The sequence below is a fragment of the Pongo abelii genome, chromosome 11, assembly GCF_028885655.2.
Source record: "Pongo abelii isolate AG06213 chromosome 11, NHGRI_mPonAbe1-v2.0_pri, whole genome shotgun sequence".
NCBI lineage: Eukaryota > Metazoa > Chordata > Mammalia > Primates > Hominidae > Pongo > Pongo abelii.
In genome coordinates this window covers 47,381,034-47,394,899 of record NC_071996.2, presented here as the reverse complement: position 1 = coordinate 47,394,899, position 13,866 = coordinate 47,381,034, and the positions used below count along the sequence as shown (strand labels likewise).

At 36.6% G+C, this 13,866-nt stretch overlaps 1 long non-coding RNA gene across 2 annotated transcripts in view; it reads right to left on the bottom strand.

Moving 5' to 3' along the window:
- Window positions 1–13,296, bottom strand: part of LOC129057984 (uncharacterized) — a 132,673-nt gene extending 119,377 nt beyond the window's left edge. For both annotated transcript variants that reach the window (XR_008522770.2, XR_010135989.1), the window contains exon 1: window positions 13,125–13,296. This is a non-coding gene — a long non-coding RNA (uncharacterized LOC129057984). The remainder of the gene's footprint in view (window positions 1–13,124) is intronic.
- Between the last annotated feature and the right edge of the window lie 570 nt (window positions 13,297–13,866).

Here is a 13,866-nt window from a genome sequence, read left to right as displayed (position 1 = left end):
CCCAAAGACCATGATGCAACATGGCACGACTTCAGGAGTAGGAGTTTCCATTTAAAAACAATAAATAAATTGTTTTTCCAAGCAAGTCCAATTATTTTACTGGGTATTGGCTCTGAAAAAGAGTTGTGAGTTTATTAAAGATATTTAGGGTGCTGGTTCCGTGAAACTTAGCTGCATGTGGCTATTGGATCACTTATCCATTTTCTCTGCCATGTAAGAAGAAAACATCTCAAAACATAACTATTAGTTGGCTTTGTGGTGTTGGGTTAGTGTGCCAGTCTGAGGTTAGAGCAGAGATGGGATCCCAAGCCCTGGGCTTTGTATTATATAGTATTGTATTTTTGATGTTGTACTTAAGGGTCAATTACTGTTTCCATTATAAACCCTGTTTTTCAAGGGTTTATAGCTCACCAATTTTCACTTTGGTATGCAAGCTGCATGAATATACAGGTTTTAAAAATAGCTTAAATTGGGCAGTGCCATTTTTAGACATAAGTCAGTAAAATACACTTTTCATTGGTTTCAGTTTGTTTTCAATGTTTCCAATCTAAAAATTTATTCTTTCTTAAAATGCAAAAATGCACATTTTTTCATGCTTTTTCATAACAGCTTTGCATAGGGGAACTGATAAAGGTAGTAAAAAATATATCAAATGAAACTTCAAAAAAGAAAACAAAAATAACTTCGGTGAAAATTTGTAGGTAAATGTCACTTTAGTCAATGTTCTCAAAAATCAATAAACTAATCGATCAGTATTCCCTAAGCATGGGCACTATTTTGTACTCAATACTGTGGTCAGTACTGTGAGGAACAGCTCCTGTCCTCAATGTGCTTGAAATCCTAGTTCTCGGGATCCTTATGAGAAACAAAATTATATAGCTGGAGCTCTGGACTTCTTTAATCCTTCTTAAGTAGCCAACACTAGTAGCTTCTAACTACGAAGACATCAATATTAAGCATAACAGCACTGTACATTAAGGCATTGAAGTGGTAAATCATTAGCCAAGACCTTGAGATGCAAAGGCAAAGGCACTTGAAGAGTTCTGCAACTTATTGGTGTCCTACAAAAAGAGCAAAGGATTCCAGTGTATAGACAAATGCCCAGATACAGAAATGTATCCATCTATGGTCCTGCAAGCTTTAAAACTCCTACTCTGACCATCAGAATTAGAAAATCCCTATCTAAGAGTGAATTGTTTTCCCTACCATTCTGAATTTTCCAAAACATAGAACAAATTAAATTTTGTTTTATTGCAAACTAAAATTCTTAAAAGAGTGGTCTACCTTATTTCTACTCTCTCATTCAACTCTCACTCCTCAACTTATTCTTTCCTGGTTTCTAGCACTACTGGTTTCCAGCACTCTACTCGTACTGCACTTACCTAAGTTACCGATAACCCTCTTGTTGCTACTGCCAATGAATAAGTATTTGCTTTTATCTCTTATCCAAATGTATCTGTAGTTACCAGATTGCCACAGCTTTCTATCTTTTGTCTTATAATGACCTTTGTCATTTTGTTGTTGTTGTTCAACTCAACCTCTACCCTCCCCCTCCTATTGTCATTTCTACTTATCTTTGGGGGAATGCTCCATTGGTATAGCATTTTGGTGGGTGATAGTTGCTTCTCATCTGCGGAAATTGAAGGGACAAAACCTTCTCTTTTCCCTAGAACAAGGTGCAGTGCTGTAAGCAAGTCTCAGTTAATCAGATACTTTCTCCTAGGGCTTGGAGCTTGATCAAGTCCAGATGTAGGGATAGTTAGAGACCATTTTCATTTACTGGCAGTGACAACCCATCTCCCAATTCCTTCTGCATTGCATTTATTGTCTTTTATGCTATCCAGTTCTCCAGAGCTTGGTTTGTTCATACCCATTTTCTAAACCTAGTTCTCCATATCCTCATCATTTCTGTTATCTCCAGATATTCTTCGGTAAAGTTATATTTGTATAAGATAGTCAGCCACTGTTGCTTATAAAAACATTGATTGATATAATTTATTTCTGGCTCTTCTTTTCTGTAGTGTTTATAGGTTCATTTTCCTCTGTTTCTTAAGTTACTTTTAAGTTCCCTCTGTCTATTCCTTATCTACTAATAAGTTGCAACTCCTCCAGATACTTTTTAATGTCCTTTCTCATTTTACTCTACATTATCTACCTGTGCTTATTGCAGCTACTCCCTTGACCTCAATCTCATCCATATGCTAACGACTTCCAAATCTATACAGCCATCCTAAATCTCTCCTCTGATCTTCAGATTTTTATTCATGCTATTTTTAATTAATTTATTATATAAATATTTATTGAATTTTAACTATTCATCAGATATATAGTAGGAGATATGGTTTGGCTGTGTCCCCACTGAAATATCATCCTGAATTGTACACAGAATTCTCATGCATTGTGGGAGGGACCTGGTGGGAGATAATTTGAATCATGGGGCCAGTGTCCCCCATACTGTTCTCGTGGTAGTGAATAAGCCTCACGAGATCTGATGGTTTTATCAGGGGTTTCCGCTTTTGCATCTTTCTCATTTTCTCTTGCTGCCACCATGTAAGAAGTGCCTTTTGCCTCCCGCCATGATTCTGAGGCCTCCCCAGCCACATGGAACTGTAAGTCCAATTAAACCTCTTTTCCTTCCCAGTCTTGTGTATGTCTTTATAGCAGCGTGAATGGACTAATACAGTAGGATACACATACACATACACACACACATGGATAAGAATAAGAAGCAAAGTGATAAGGTTTTCCATTTTATGGAAGTTAGTCAAGTGGATTCCATAATTTTGTGAACTCCATAATGTCATGAATCATCAATCTGATGGATTTCATATTCTAGTGGACTCCACAGATGCCATGCAATACTCAACATGAGATATCAACTTGGATATCTCAAAAGTACTGAATTCATTTCCTATCTCCCACATCTGCACCAGTATATTCCTCCTACTGGACTCCCTATTTCAATGAAAGTATTCAATTGCTACGTCAGCAACCTACTGAAAACACTGAGTATTGCTCTTCACCCTGTCCCCACATCTGTACCAATCATTAACGCCTGTTTATTCACCTTTCTCAATATATTTAGAATTTTTCCACTTTCCATGATCACTTCAACTGCTTCCCTACGTAGGCCTCCAACCCCTTTCTCTAGGGTCAGCACAAGAGTCTGTTAACTAGTCTTGGCTTCTATGTCTAAATTGAAGCCAAAGTGAATTTGATAAAATGCAAGCTTATTTGTGATTATCTTTTCATTAAAACCCTTCGAGGACTCCATAATAATCTCAAAAATAAGTCCAAACTTTTTTCAAGTCACTTCCCTTCTCTTTGTTCACATTTCTAATCCCTCTCTTATTGACCCACATGCTCCTCACTCTAGCCATCAGAAATTCTCTCACATCAGCAAACAAATTGCGTGCTCTCTCAACTTGCCTGCTACTCGGCATATCTTCCCTGTTCCATATGAATTCCAACCAGACCAATTCCATTCATTCTTAAGATACCTTTACTTTTCCTAGGAAGCCTCACTCTTCCTACAAGACTGGGCCATATCCTCTTTTACGCATCTTAAGTCATCTTGGTCTCCCTAACATTTATTACTCTGTATTATTAACTGTTGTGTTTTACTGGTAGATTTCACTAGACTGTAAGATATTTGAAGGCAGAAGATATATCTCCTTGTATGTTTTTTCCACACTACATAGTAGGTGATCAACAAGCATTAGCTAAACAAATAGACGAGAAATGTCGATCTTAAACTCGCATTATCAAAAACCCAATTTCAAACTGTGAAAATACTTCTGTTGCTTTTTCAAGGCTTACAATACTTTGAATAGATTAATTTGACTATTCACAGATAGTTATACCTATCTGAAAATTATGGCACTTACGTTAATAAGCTGTGTTATATTGCATCCATGATCAGGTGATAAAACAGCAGCAGGATCTAGATGTGTTGTTTAGCCGTGCCCCATCCATGCCACACAACACACTTTCAATATCCTATTTTCTTTGAAACTAACATGTTTCTGAAATCATTTTAGAACCTACTAAGGCTGACTACTTCAGAAGGATTACAGAAATCCAGAGGCCCAGGAATATAATTTTGTTCCCCATAAGGATCCACGAGTCTATTTTTTTCATTTTTATTATCTTCTTTTCTTCCTTAAACTTCTTTGAAGGTAAAGAGAAGTGGTCCTGAGAAGAGATCCAGGGTGAGAGAATGGTCTCCATAATCACACAGGTGTACATGAAAGTACCTATCAAGTGTCAGGTTATGCTGAACCCACCATACAGGGGAGTGTAGATAGTCATGTGGATTCAATGTTTTATAAAATTAGCATTGTAGAGATTCTGCAGGATCAAAACTATTTGCATAGTAATATTAAGATGATTTTGTTTATTTCACCCTCACTTTCTCATGGGTGTACAAAGGAGGTTTTTCCAGATGCAAGATACTATTCAATATGACAATAAATTGAATGAAGAAGCAGATATAAGAACCCAGACAATTAATGAGATTTACTAAAATCTCATTATAAAATAGTACTATATAAATAGAGTGCTACTCTTCTCACTAAATATTTTTGGCTTGGAAAAAATGTGGTCATTTTTTAATCAAATAAAACCACATTTATGTTAACATGGAAGAGGTATTTTGAGAACATATTAATAAGTACATGTTTAAAATGTCAGTTTTAATTTCTGGTAGGGTAATATTGATAGCTATAACACATAATTATTGCATGTTCTCAATAACTTTTTAGTGTAATAGGATCTTGAAAGCAAAAAGTTTGAGAAGTGCTGACATAAACAGTGAAGTAATTATAAAAGGAGGCACCTAACCACGAATGATACTGCACTGGACCCCACTGGGGACTGAAACATGTCCAGGTGGGAGTGATGACCAGGTTTGATTTGGCACCCTTCCCTGCCATATGCGTGTCAGTATTTCAGGATTGCAGCGCCAGGATACAAAGCCTGTACACTCATGTAAATGTAAGCACTAGGCTTTCGATGATTAGTTGAGGATACTCCTTGCACTTTCAGAGCCCTTTTCTTTCTTACATAATCTATTCAAAGAGTATAATTATTTGATTCTTATGGAAGGCCACATTTTCAGACATACCACTATAGTGCAGTAAATTTTGGTCAAGTGTGAGTTAAATAAGGAGAGTCTTGGAGCACGGATCGTTCTCTATTCTGTTTGCAGCTGTCTTGCTTCAGCTAACTCTCAATAGTTGTTTGGATGCCATGCCAAGAAGGTGTGCAATGTCTGTTAAGTAATTGACTGATTGATCAATTATGGCCTGGAGTCCAGAGAGAGAGCATTGCTTCATTCTAGGTAGACTAGCCTGTTAACAATGTAACAAACTATATCTGTGAATAGAAGTATTCAACTATTCTCTTATTCAATGTAAATGTCTCATTCTGAAAGAGTGAATACTAGGTCAGTGCAAGTGTCTTCAGTGCCTTGGGAGAAGATGTTAAGGTTTCTCTTTTTAATAGACTTTTGCTAAGAGTAGTAAAAGCATCATAAAAAGAACAGTTAACAAAACTATTTTTTTCATTATCAAACAATATAAGTATGTCAACACAAATGTTCTTCTTTTTAAAAAATTATTCATGAAGTCTATCTTTGCTGGAACTAGAGGGTAAAGATGAGAATTATAGAAGACTAACTCAGAACTGATTGCAATTTGAGAGGACTAAAAATATTTTAACCCCAATATTATCTAATCCCTTAATATAAGGGATAATTCTTCACCCTGAAAATACAGTATAATAAAATAAAGAATGCAGGTTAATCCTTAATTTGACCTACATGAAATAGTCACCATGTAGAGGTGAAATTACAGAAAATTTCAAGGTCTCGAGAAGGTCTCTGCTTAAGTAAATGAGATCTCAGATTTTACATTCTGACATTCCTTACTTTTATTTTTCCTCAGGTACAAAGTTCTATTAGGACCCCTCTCCTGTGAAATCAACAAGGTAACTATCTTACCTAGCTGGTATTGCCCCTCTTTATTTTGGGGTCTGCATGCATTTGCCACTCATACTCAGATCATGTTTTTGTGAGAGACCACAGAGTGACTTTCTTTAAGGCTATCAAAGCCTTCCTCATTATCCTTTATGGGCCGTGCAGAAAACATCTCAACTATTAGATATTTAACTGGAGTGCAGAAGAATGGGTTTGCTGGCCCCCTCCAGTTCCCTGGTTAAAAGCTCTGTTCATAATCAGTTTCTGGTTCTTTAAATGACCCTCAAGAGGTTCCTTCCGGTCCACTTCAGCTCCCTTTTTAGTGTCCCATTGATTTTCCAGACTTTAGGAACGTGTCCTTAACGGCCTGCTTTTCCATTGGCTCTCTCTACTGAATGCTAAAGCAACACTTTGTTGCTTCATACATTGAGACAGGAATATCTTGAGAACTAACACACCATTTATAACAGTACAGTTTACAATAGCACTTCCTGCAGAAAGAAGGTGCCTCTCTCAGAAAGAGAAGGACAATTTCTGCACCCAATTTACTTTCATAACTACAAGCAACACCCTTGTTTCTTGTCAATAAAAAGGAAGATAAAATAGAGTAGCAATCACAATACATAAATGATATTATTTGTCCCCAGAGTGCATACCAAAGAGTAATTCACTCAAAGAGCTCACATGAATTATGAATGGCAGGAAGGAAAAGAGAGGGAATGTTAGTACAGACCCGTCTGCACTGCTGTTCTACGAATATTTTAAAGTCAGAGCAGCCAGAGGAACTATGTGATAAAATTGTAAAGGTATATCATTTACTTTTGGCTCCTTCTCTACTCTCAATCTCATTTTAACATTGAGACAATATAGAATCTGTGAATCTGAAAATATAATTTGTATTAAATTGTAATATCAAATAGATGATCAATATAAAAATCTGAAAAACCTCATGGGAATGGTGAGATTTTCAAAGAGACGTTTCCTTGACCTTACCCAAAATAGGAATGAAAAAGCAAAGGAAAAAGAACTGAAAACGATGAGTTCAAAATTACACATAAAAGTAGAAGGCAAAAACATTTGCTCACAGAAACCTGAGCATTTATGTGGCATTTGGTAATGTAATAGCATGCACGATGGGCTCTGTCCTAACTGAGACTCAGTGGCAAAGCCGTTATTGTTTCTGTGGCCAAGAAAAGGAGTATTCATGTTGTAATATAACATATTGTTATATTGTCCAGTTCTTTTTTGGACTCCATAATAAAAAATTATAGTCATTTTCTAAGGAAAAGTCATAGAATGATCAGATCATAAGCTCCATAAATACAAATGTGCTGGAGACCTGGAGTCTTGTCTCAGAATACAGTATTCATGTGCCCTATTTTCTTATATTTTCCCCCAACATTTTCTTTAAGGTCCTTTTGAACTAAAAAGCCAGGGGGAATTTGGAGGGGAAGGGGGCAAGAAATCTTTTCTTTCTGCAGGGAAAAAAAAAAAAAAGTTCCAATTTATAGAAGAGTTTCTCTCTCTCTCACACACATATCCAAAAGGGAACAGTTGAATTGAAACAGAATCATTACGAGGAAGGATTGTGTTAGGAGAAAAAATATATATATAAAGGCAAAGACTCATCTAAATGAACCTAGTTTAGGGCCTTACCAAGGAGACAGCTTAAGTTATCTTTGAAAACGGGTGAGTCGCCCTGCTTGGCTGAGTTTGAATTGAATGTTCCTAAAGTAACATTTCACAAATAGGGATACCCTTCCATTTCACACTGCTCTTTCTCGAAATAGCAACACCACTTAGCAATATTTCATATCAAGACAATTACATTGTAGAATTATTGTAGTCTTAGTGCTTCATTAAAATTTTAAAAAAGTTAAATCCCTGTTTTGTTGAACACAAGAAATGAATAGTAAATATTGATTTAGAATGAATGCAAACATTTCCCTAGGAGTGGATAATTACTGCCTTTCTATGCAAAACACTTATATTTGAAGAAGCACTTCACTTACTTTGCCATGCGGCATACATTCCTTAGTACATTTTAAATTATACGTTGTCCTGGACAGTGTCTGCTCTATAATTTCTTGTGTCTCTACACCAGAGTCAGTATGTAATTTTAAACTACAAAGTTTCTGCCAACTAGGAGAATAGGCTTAACTCTTTCTCTTTGCTGGGTTCACAAATCCTTACACAAGGAGATCTGGAAAACCATGGGACAGATGATCTCAGACCTTGAGCAGTTCGGTCTCTTTTTTCAGGCTAACAGAAATGCCACTAGTAACTGGCCACAGATTTATAAACCAGACACTAAATGGAATATAAAATGTATGCACCTAAGCTTACATAGTGTACATTTAAAAAACAAATTAAATAATCACATCAGAAATGTTGAATGAATGACAAGTGTTATGAATACTTGCCATAAAAAGGTTTCGTTTAAAAAGGGACCATCATACTTTAGAATAAATCTTTTGTCAACACCTTTGATTATCCTAGTTTTATCTCTCTGCTAAGATATTTGCAACTCAGCACTGTCTAAATTGTGTAAAGAAATACATTTTAATCATTTCAATATCACCTGGATAGGTGGCAATTTAATTTAAAAATTGATGTTGGAACACTTTTAATTGAGTTCCTAAATACAGAAATATTAAATAGTACAAAGTTATTAAATATTATGATTTTCATCATTTTACCTATAAAAGTGCCCTTCCCTAAAGTAATAAAACCACTTGTGGAATAACTTTATATTAGAAAGACCAAAGTAAATGAAGAAAGCAAAGAAATGCTAAATTTGGAGTCAAGTTACTATGCAGGAGAAAAACAAGGTCAATGGATTGTTTATGTATCTGGATGTAGCAGCATATCTGGATTCCATAGAATCTCTGTATTTGTAGCTTGTGGGATTTAGTCTTATTTATTCTCCCTGGTTTCAAACAGCATGCAACCTTCTACCTCTTGAATATATTAAAGTTTTACGATATAGGAAAGATAAATTCTAAGAGAAGCAATACAATTTCAGTGATTATACCAACTACATATGTGCTTGAAAAACATAAATCAAAGTTTTACCCTTTTGCATGCTATGTCGTATCTTGTGGCATCCACTGTGTTCTCTTATGTTTACATCCTCTCCCGTTATTGGCTTATTTTATAACAACTTGCCTGGTCACAAGAACTGCCTGGGGAGCTCATTAAAAATACCATTCTCAAGACCTTATTCCTGAGAGGCTGACCCGATGAGTCTGGAACTGGGCCCAGGAAACTACATTTTTTAAATGCTCAAGATAATTTTTATGATTAAGCTTGCTAAGCACTGATCTAGATCTTCACCTAACCCATCTTCTAAGCTCAACTTTATTTTTAATTGGTGTAAGTAGTATTTTCACTAGACATACTTCCAGGGAAAAGGGTGAAGTCTACTCCTTCAATCTGCTCAGTGATAAATAGTTTTCCTAAATGTCTTAGTGTAAAATGAAAGCACAACTAGACTTGACATTAATTCATTCCAAAGTGACAGTAATGAATGCCAGGCCTACTTTTTGATGAGGGTTTTGATAGAGGTGTCCTTTAAGGAATGGAAAGGTACTGAGTTACTGAAGTGCAGACTGGAAAGGAAGTGGGCACAGTAAATAGATACAGGACTGAGAGGGCTGGATGAAAAGAAGACTGATGTGATGTTGCCTTTGTCAGAAATGAGTCTAAACTCTGCGCTTTGGAGATACACTAAATCCAACAGTCATCTGAGAATAGACTGAATCTGCAAAAGGCTACATGGATTTTGCTGATGTTAACTAAAAGAAAACAAAAACAAATGCACACACAATAAAAAAAAAACACAGAAATGACAATACTTCCATAGAGATTATAAATAAAGAGAGACCACACTGGTGAATTTACTAGCGCGTGGAAATTTTTCAAATGTCAGGTTCCATCATAACCATGTGAATCGAATACAAACTTCATTGTATTTGTGCGAGCAGTATCAAGAGATGTTTTGAAAGAGAATGCAGCCAATATCCTACATGATGTCAATACTAATGTAAATGATATTGATGAATATCAGACATACTTACAACAGTAAATAGTTAAATGTGAAATATCATGAAGGTGATTCATAGGTAAGTTAATGTCTTTCACTTTGCCTATCATGTCCCACCCACTTCTTAGCCACTCTAACCAATGAATTTTATACAAGTGGCGTTTGCCTTTTTTAGTGCATTCACTGCCAGCACAGGTGGTAAGGAAGGTGTGAGCAGAATGCCAAGGCTCTTACTGAAAGAAGATACACCTAGACCAGGGTCTAGAATCTAGCCCTTGACACCAGCATTTGCTGGATTTAGGAACTAACTTATTTTTTTCTTATCTAAGCCACTACTGATTGTAACACACTTCCCAAGTTCAGAGACGCTAAAAGGTGAGAAGAAAATGTACATCTTATACAACGGACTTTGGGGACTCGTGATGAAGGGTGGGAGGTGGGTGAGAAATAAAAGACTACACATTGGGTACAGTGTACACTGCTTGGGTGATGGGTGCACCAAAATCTCAGAAATCACCACTAGAGAACTTATGCATATAACCAAACACCACCTTCTCCCTAAAAACCTATTGGAATAAAAAATAAATTTTTAAAAAGAAAATGTGCATCTTAGAATCAATAATATGCAGAAGCCCTTAAAGTTAAAAAAAAAAATAGACAGGAAGACTCCTTAGGTTTTTAAAGGTATTTATCAAAGAAACTCAACATTGGCAAATAAAGAGCTAGGAATTGCCAACCCCTAAGTCAGTCCCCTAGTTACTGGCCCCTATGAGGATGACATGAGCTGCTAAAGCCACTTTGTCATGGCACAAGGACCTTTGTCCCTCTCAGATGAGGCTATGACACAATGGACAAGAGACATCTTTCAGAGAGCAGATCTTAGGGCAGCCAGACTGGGGGACCATGGAAAGCTCTCTACTACCAGAAGAGAGCAGTCCTGCTACTCCAGTCCAAAAGAATATGATATATGCCAAAAACTCCCGACCATTGTAAGTTGTTTCCCTTTCTCTCTTTTTCTAAATGGTGGTTTTAATAAATTTATCCTCTCCTTCCTGCTCTATCATCTATGGAGGGGATACTAGAAAATACCATTAAGCATTCAGTGAGTGAATCATGGAATTTCCACATCAGAATCAAACTCAAGGCAAATATATACCCCTCAAAGATCCTGAAGATACACCCGAGAAGCAGTAACAGGGCAAGATTTAGCTTTATTTATCCTTTGGAAGGGGTAAATATGTTTATAGGAGACAGGAGGGTCACATTATTTTAAGCAAGTGCATTACAAAATTATTCCCATATAAAATGTAAAGTACTTCAACCACTGTGGAAGACAGTATGGTGATTCCTCAAGGATCTAGAACCTGAAATACCATTTGACCCAGCAATCCCATTACTAGGTATATACCCAAAGGATTACAAATCATTCTACTATAAAGACACATGCACATGTATATTTATTGCAGCACTATTTACAATAGCAAAGACATGAAACCAACCCAAATGCCCATCAATGATAGATTGAATGAAGAAAATGTGGTACATATGCTCCATGCAATACTACGCAGCGATAAAAATGAATGAGATCATGTCCTTTGCAGGGACATGGATGAAGCTGGAAGCCATCATCCTCAGTAATCTAACACAGAAATAGAAAACCGAACACTGCATGTTCTCACTCATGAGTGGGAGTTGAACATTGAGAACACATGGACACAGGGAAGGGAACATCACATACCAGGGGAATGGGGGATGAGGGGAGGGAACTTAGAGGATGGGTCAATAGGTGCAGTAAACCACCATGGCACACGTATACCTATGTAACAAACCTGCATGTTCTGCACATGTATCCCATTTTTTACAATAAATAAAGAAAAATAGTAATAAAGATATTCACCAGAAAAAAAATTATTCCCATATAAAGAATAGTACATGTAGGGAAAAATAGGGCACAGAAGTAACCTGTTAATGTATATCCATTACAGATATTCAGTGTTATATTTGCCATCATGTGGAGACAGCTTGTTTAAAATGAATCCATCATACAGGAAAGTAAGTCCTGGAAAAGGGAGGGAGAGAGATTAAAAATGTGTGTGTGTGTGTGTGAGAGAGAGAGAGAGAGAGGAAAATGAGCAAGAGGAGGGGAGATGTGGCAAGGGAAGAAAAGAGTCCACAGGACAGAATTCCTGGAAACATAAGAAAATATAAAAGAGAGACTGAGTTGATTTTTTATCTCTGTCAATTGAAAGAGACCTCATTAATACAGGATTAACTGGCTTTTAACTCAAATTTTTCAATAGCTTTGCAAAGGTAGGGTCAAATAAGAGAGCTGTCGTTGATTTACTGTCATTAAATCAGTGAGAGTAGAAAGAGAAAGCTGATTTCATATTTCACCTCCACAGAGAATATGAATCTAAATTTACCAGAACAGATAACCAGAAAATATGCTGCTAATGAGATCAATAACAAACAGAAATAATAGCTAATAATTATTGAATTTGTACTATGTGCCAACCATTAATAATATATTTACATCCCCTCAACAACTAAATGAAGTACTTACTCCATCTTGCAGAAGACTTACTCCATCTTACAGATGAGAAAACTGAGGCTTAGGGAAGATCAATCATTTGCCCAAGGTTTTACCGCCAGCTGGGACTGGAACCTAGGCTCTTTGCCATCAATCATCCATGCCTGATCACCATGCTCAACTCAGGACAAGTATAGCACTTCCGAAGTACCAATAAAACTTTTGAATTTATCTTTATCTCCTGCTCAAGTCCAGAATGAGAGTAAAAAGCATTTTCCCTCTGCCAGCAATACCACTAACATTGCTATATTGACATTTTTCAGCAAACTGCTTTCACTTAGGAAGCGTGGTGAAAACTCACTGCCCAAATACTCGAGATAGTTTTCCAACAAGCCCAAATTCAACTAGAAATAGACCCAAAAAATTCAAAAGTAGTAGAAAAGGTGGAATTTATTATTTTTAAGTCTACTTTAAGATTTATTTCAAGACCTGACTGACCATACTTCCATGTTAGACATTAGGACAGAACCTAATTTGCCTGGCTGCTACTCCAGCGTTGAGCTCAAACTCACCCTTCTCCAGTCCTTGTGGTGGGACACCATTTCAGAAAGCTGAGTGTTCAAAGGAATGTTACTTCTGCAAACAGCATTCTTAATGTCAAAGGATAAAGCATCACAGTTGTGGGGAAAGTTATGCATTTACCAGGAAAATATTCATCAGCCTACCCAGTTGGTCATTCACTTCCCCTCTGGCTGTTTGGACATATTTGAGTATGTATTAAAATACCCACAAGATCTCCAATCTTAATTATAAAGCTTGAGAAAAAACATCCAGTGAAAGCTATTTTCAGGTATAAAATTAGAAACTCCTTTTAACTCCTTTGCCTCAAGATTTACATAACTGTGAGGGCAAAGGAATCACATGATAAAAATACCAGATACTGCAGATCAGAAACAAAAAGCAAACCAGCCACATGCCAGTTTCTTGCTATGAGTTCCAGAGGAGACCAAAATCATCGTGAATGAGAGAAGATGTAGTGTGGAGAGAAAATCACCCAGGATAATCAAGGGATATATTTCCAACTCTATGTCTCCCCACAGAACTGTTTTGTAAACATCAATGAGCTAGAATCAAATGTGGATCCCATGATCGAGCTGGCAGAAGTCAAACTCCCTACCTGGATGCTTGCAAATTGTAAATCACAACTTTACAAGGATTTAACTTTTCCTTTTCCAAAATAATCAAATGTTGTGGTGAGGGGGCCACTAATCATGACAAAAAATATACTTCAAATTCTTTCTTTTGGTGCCAAGT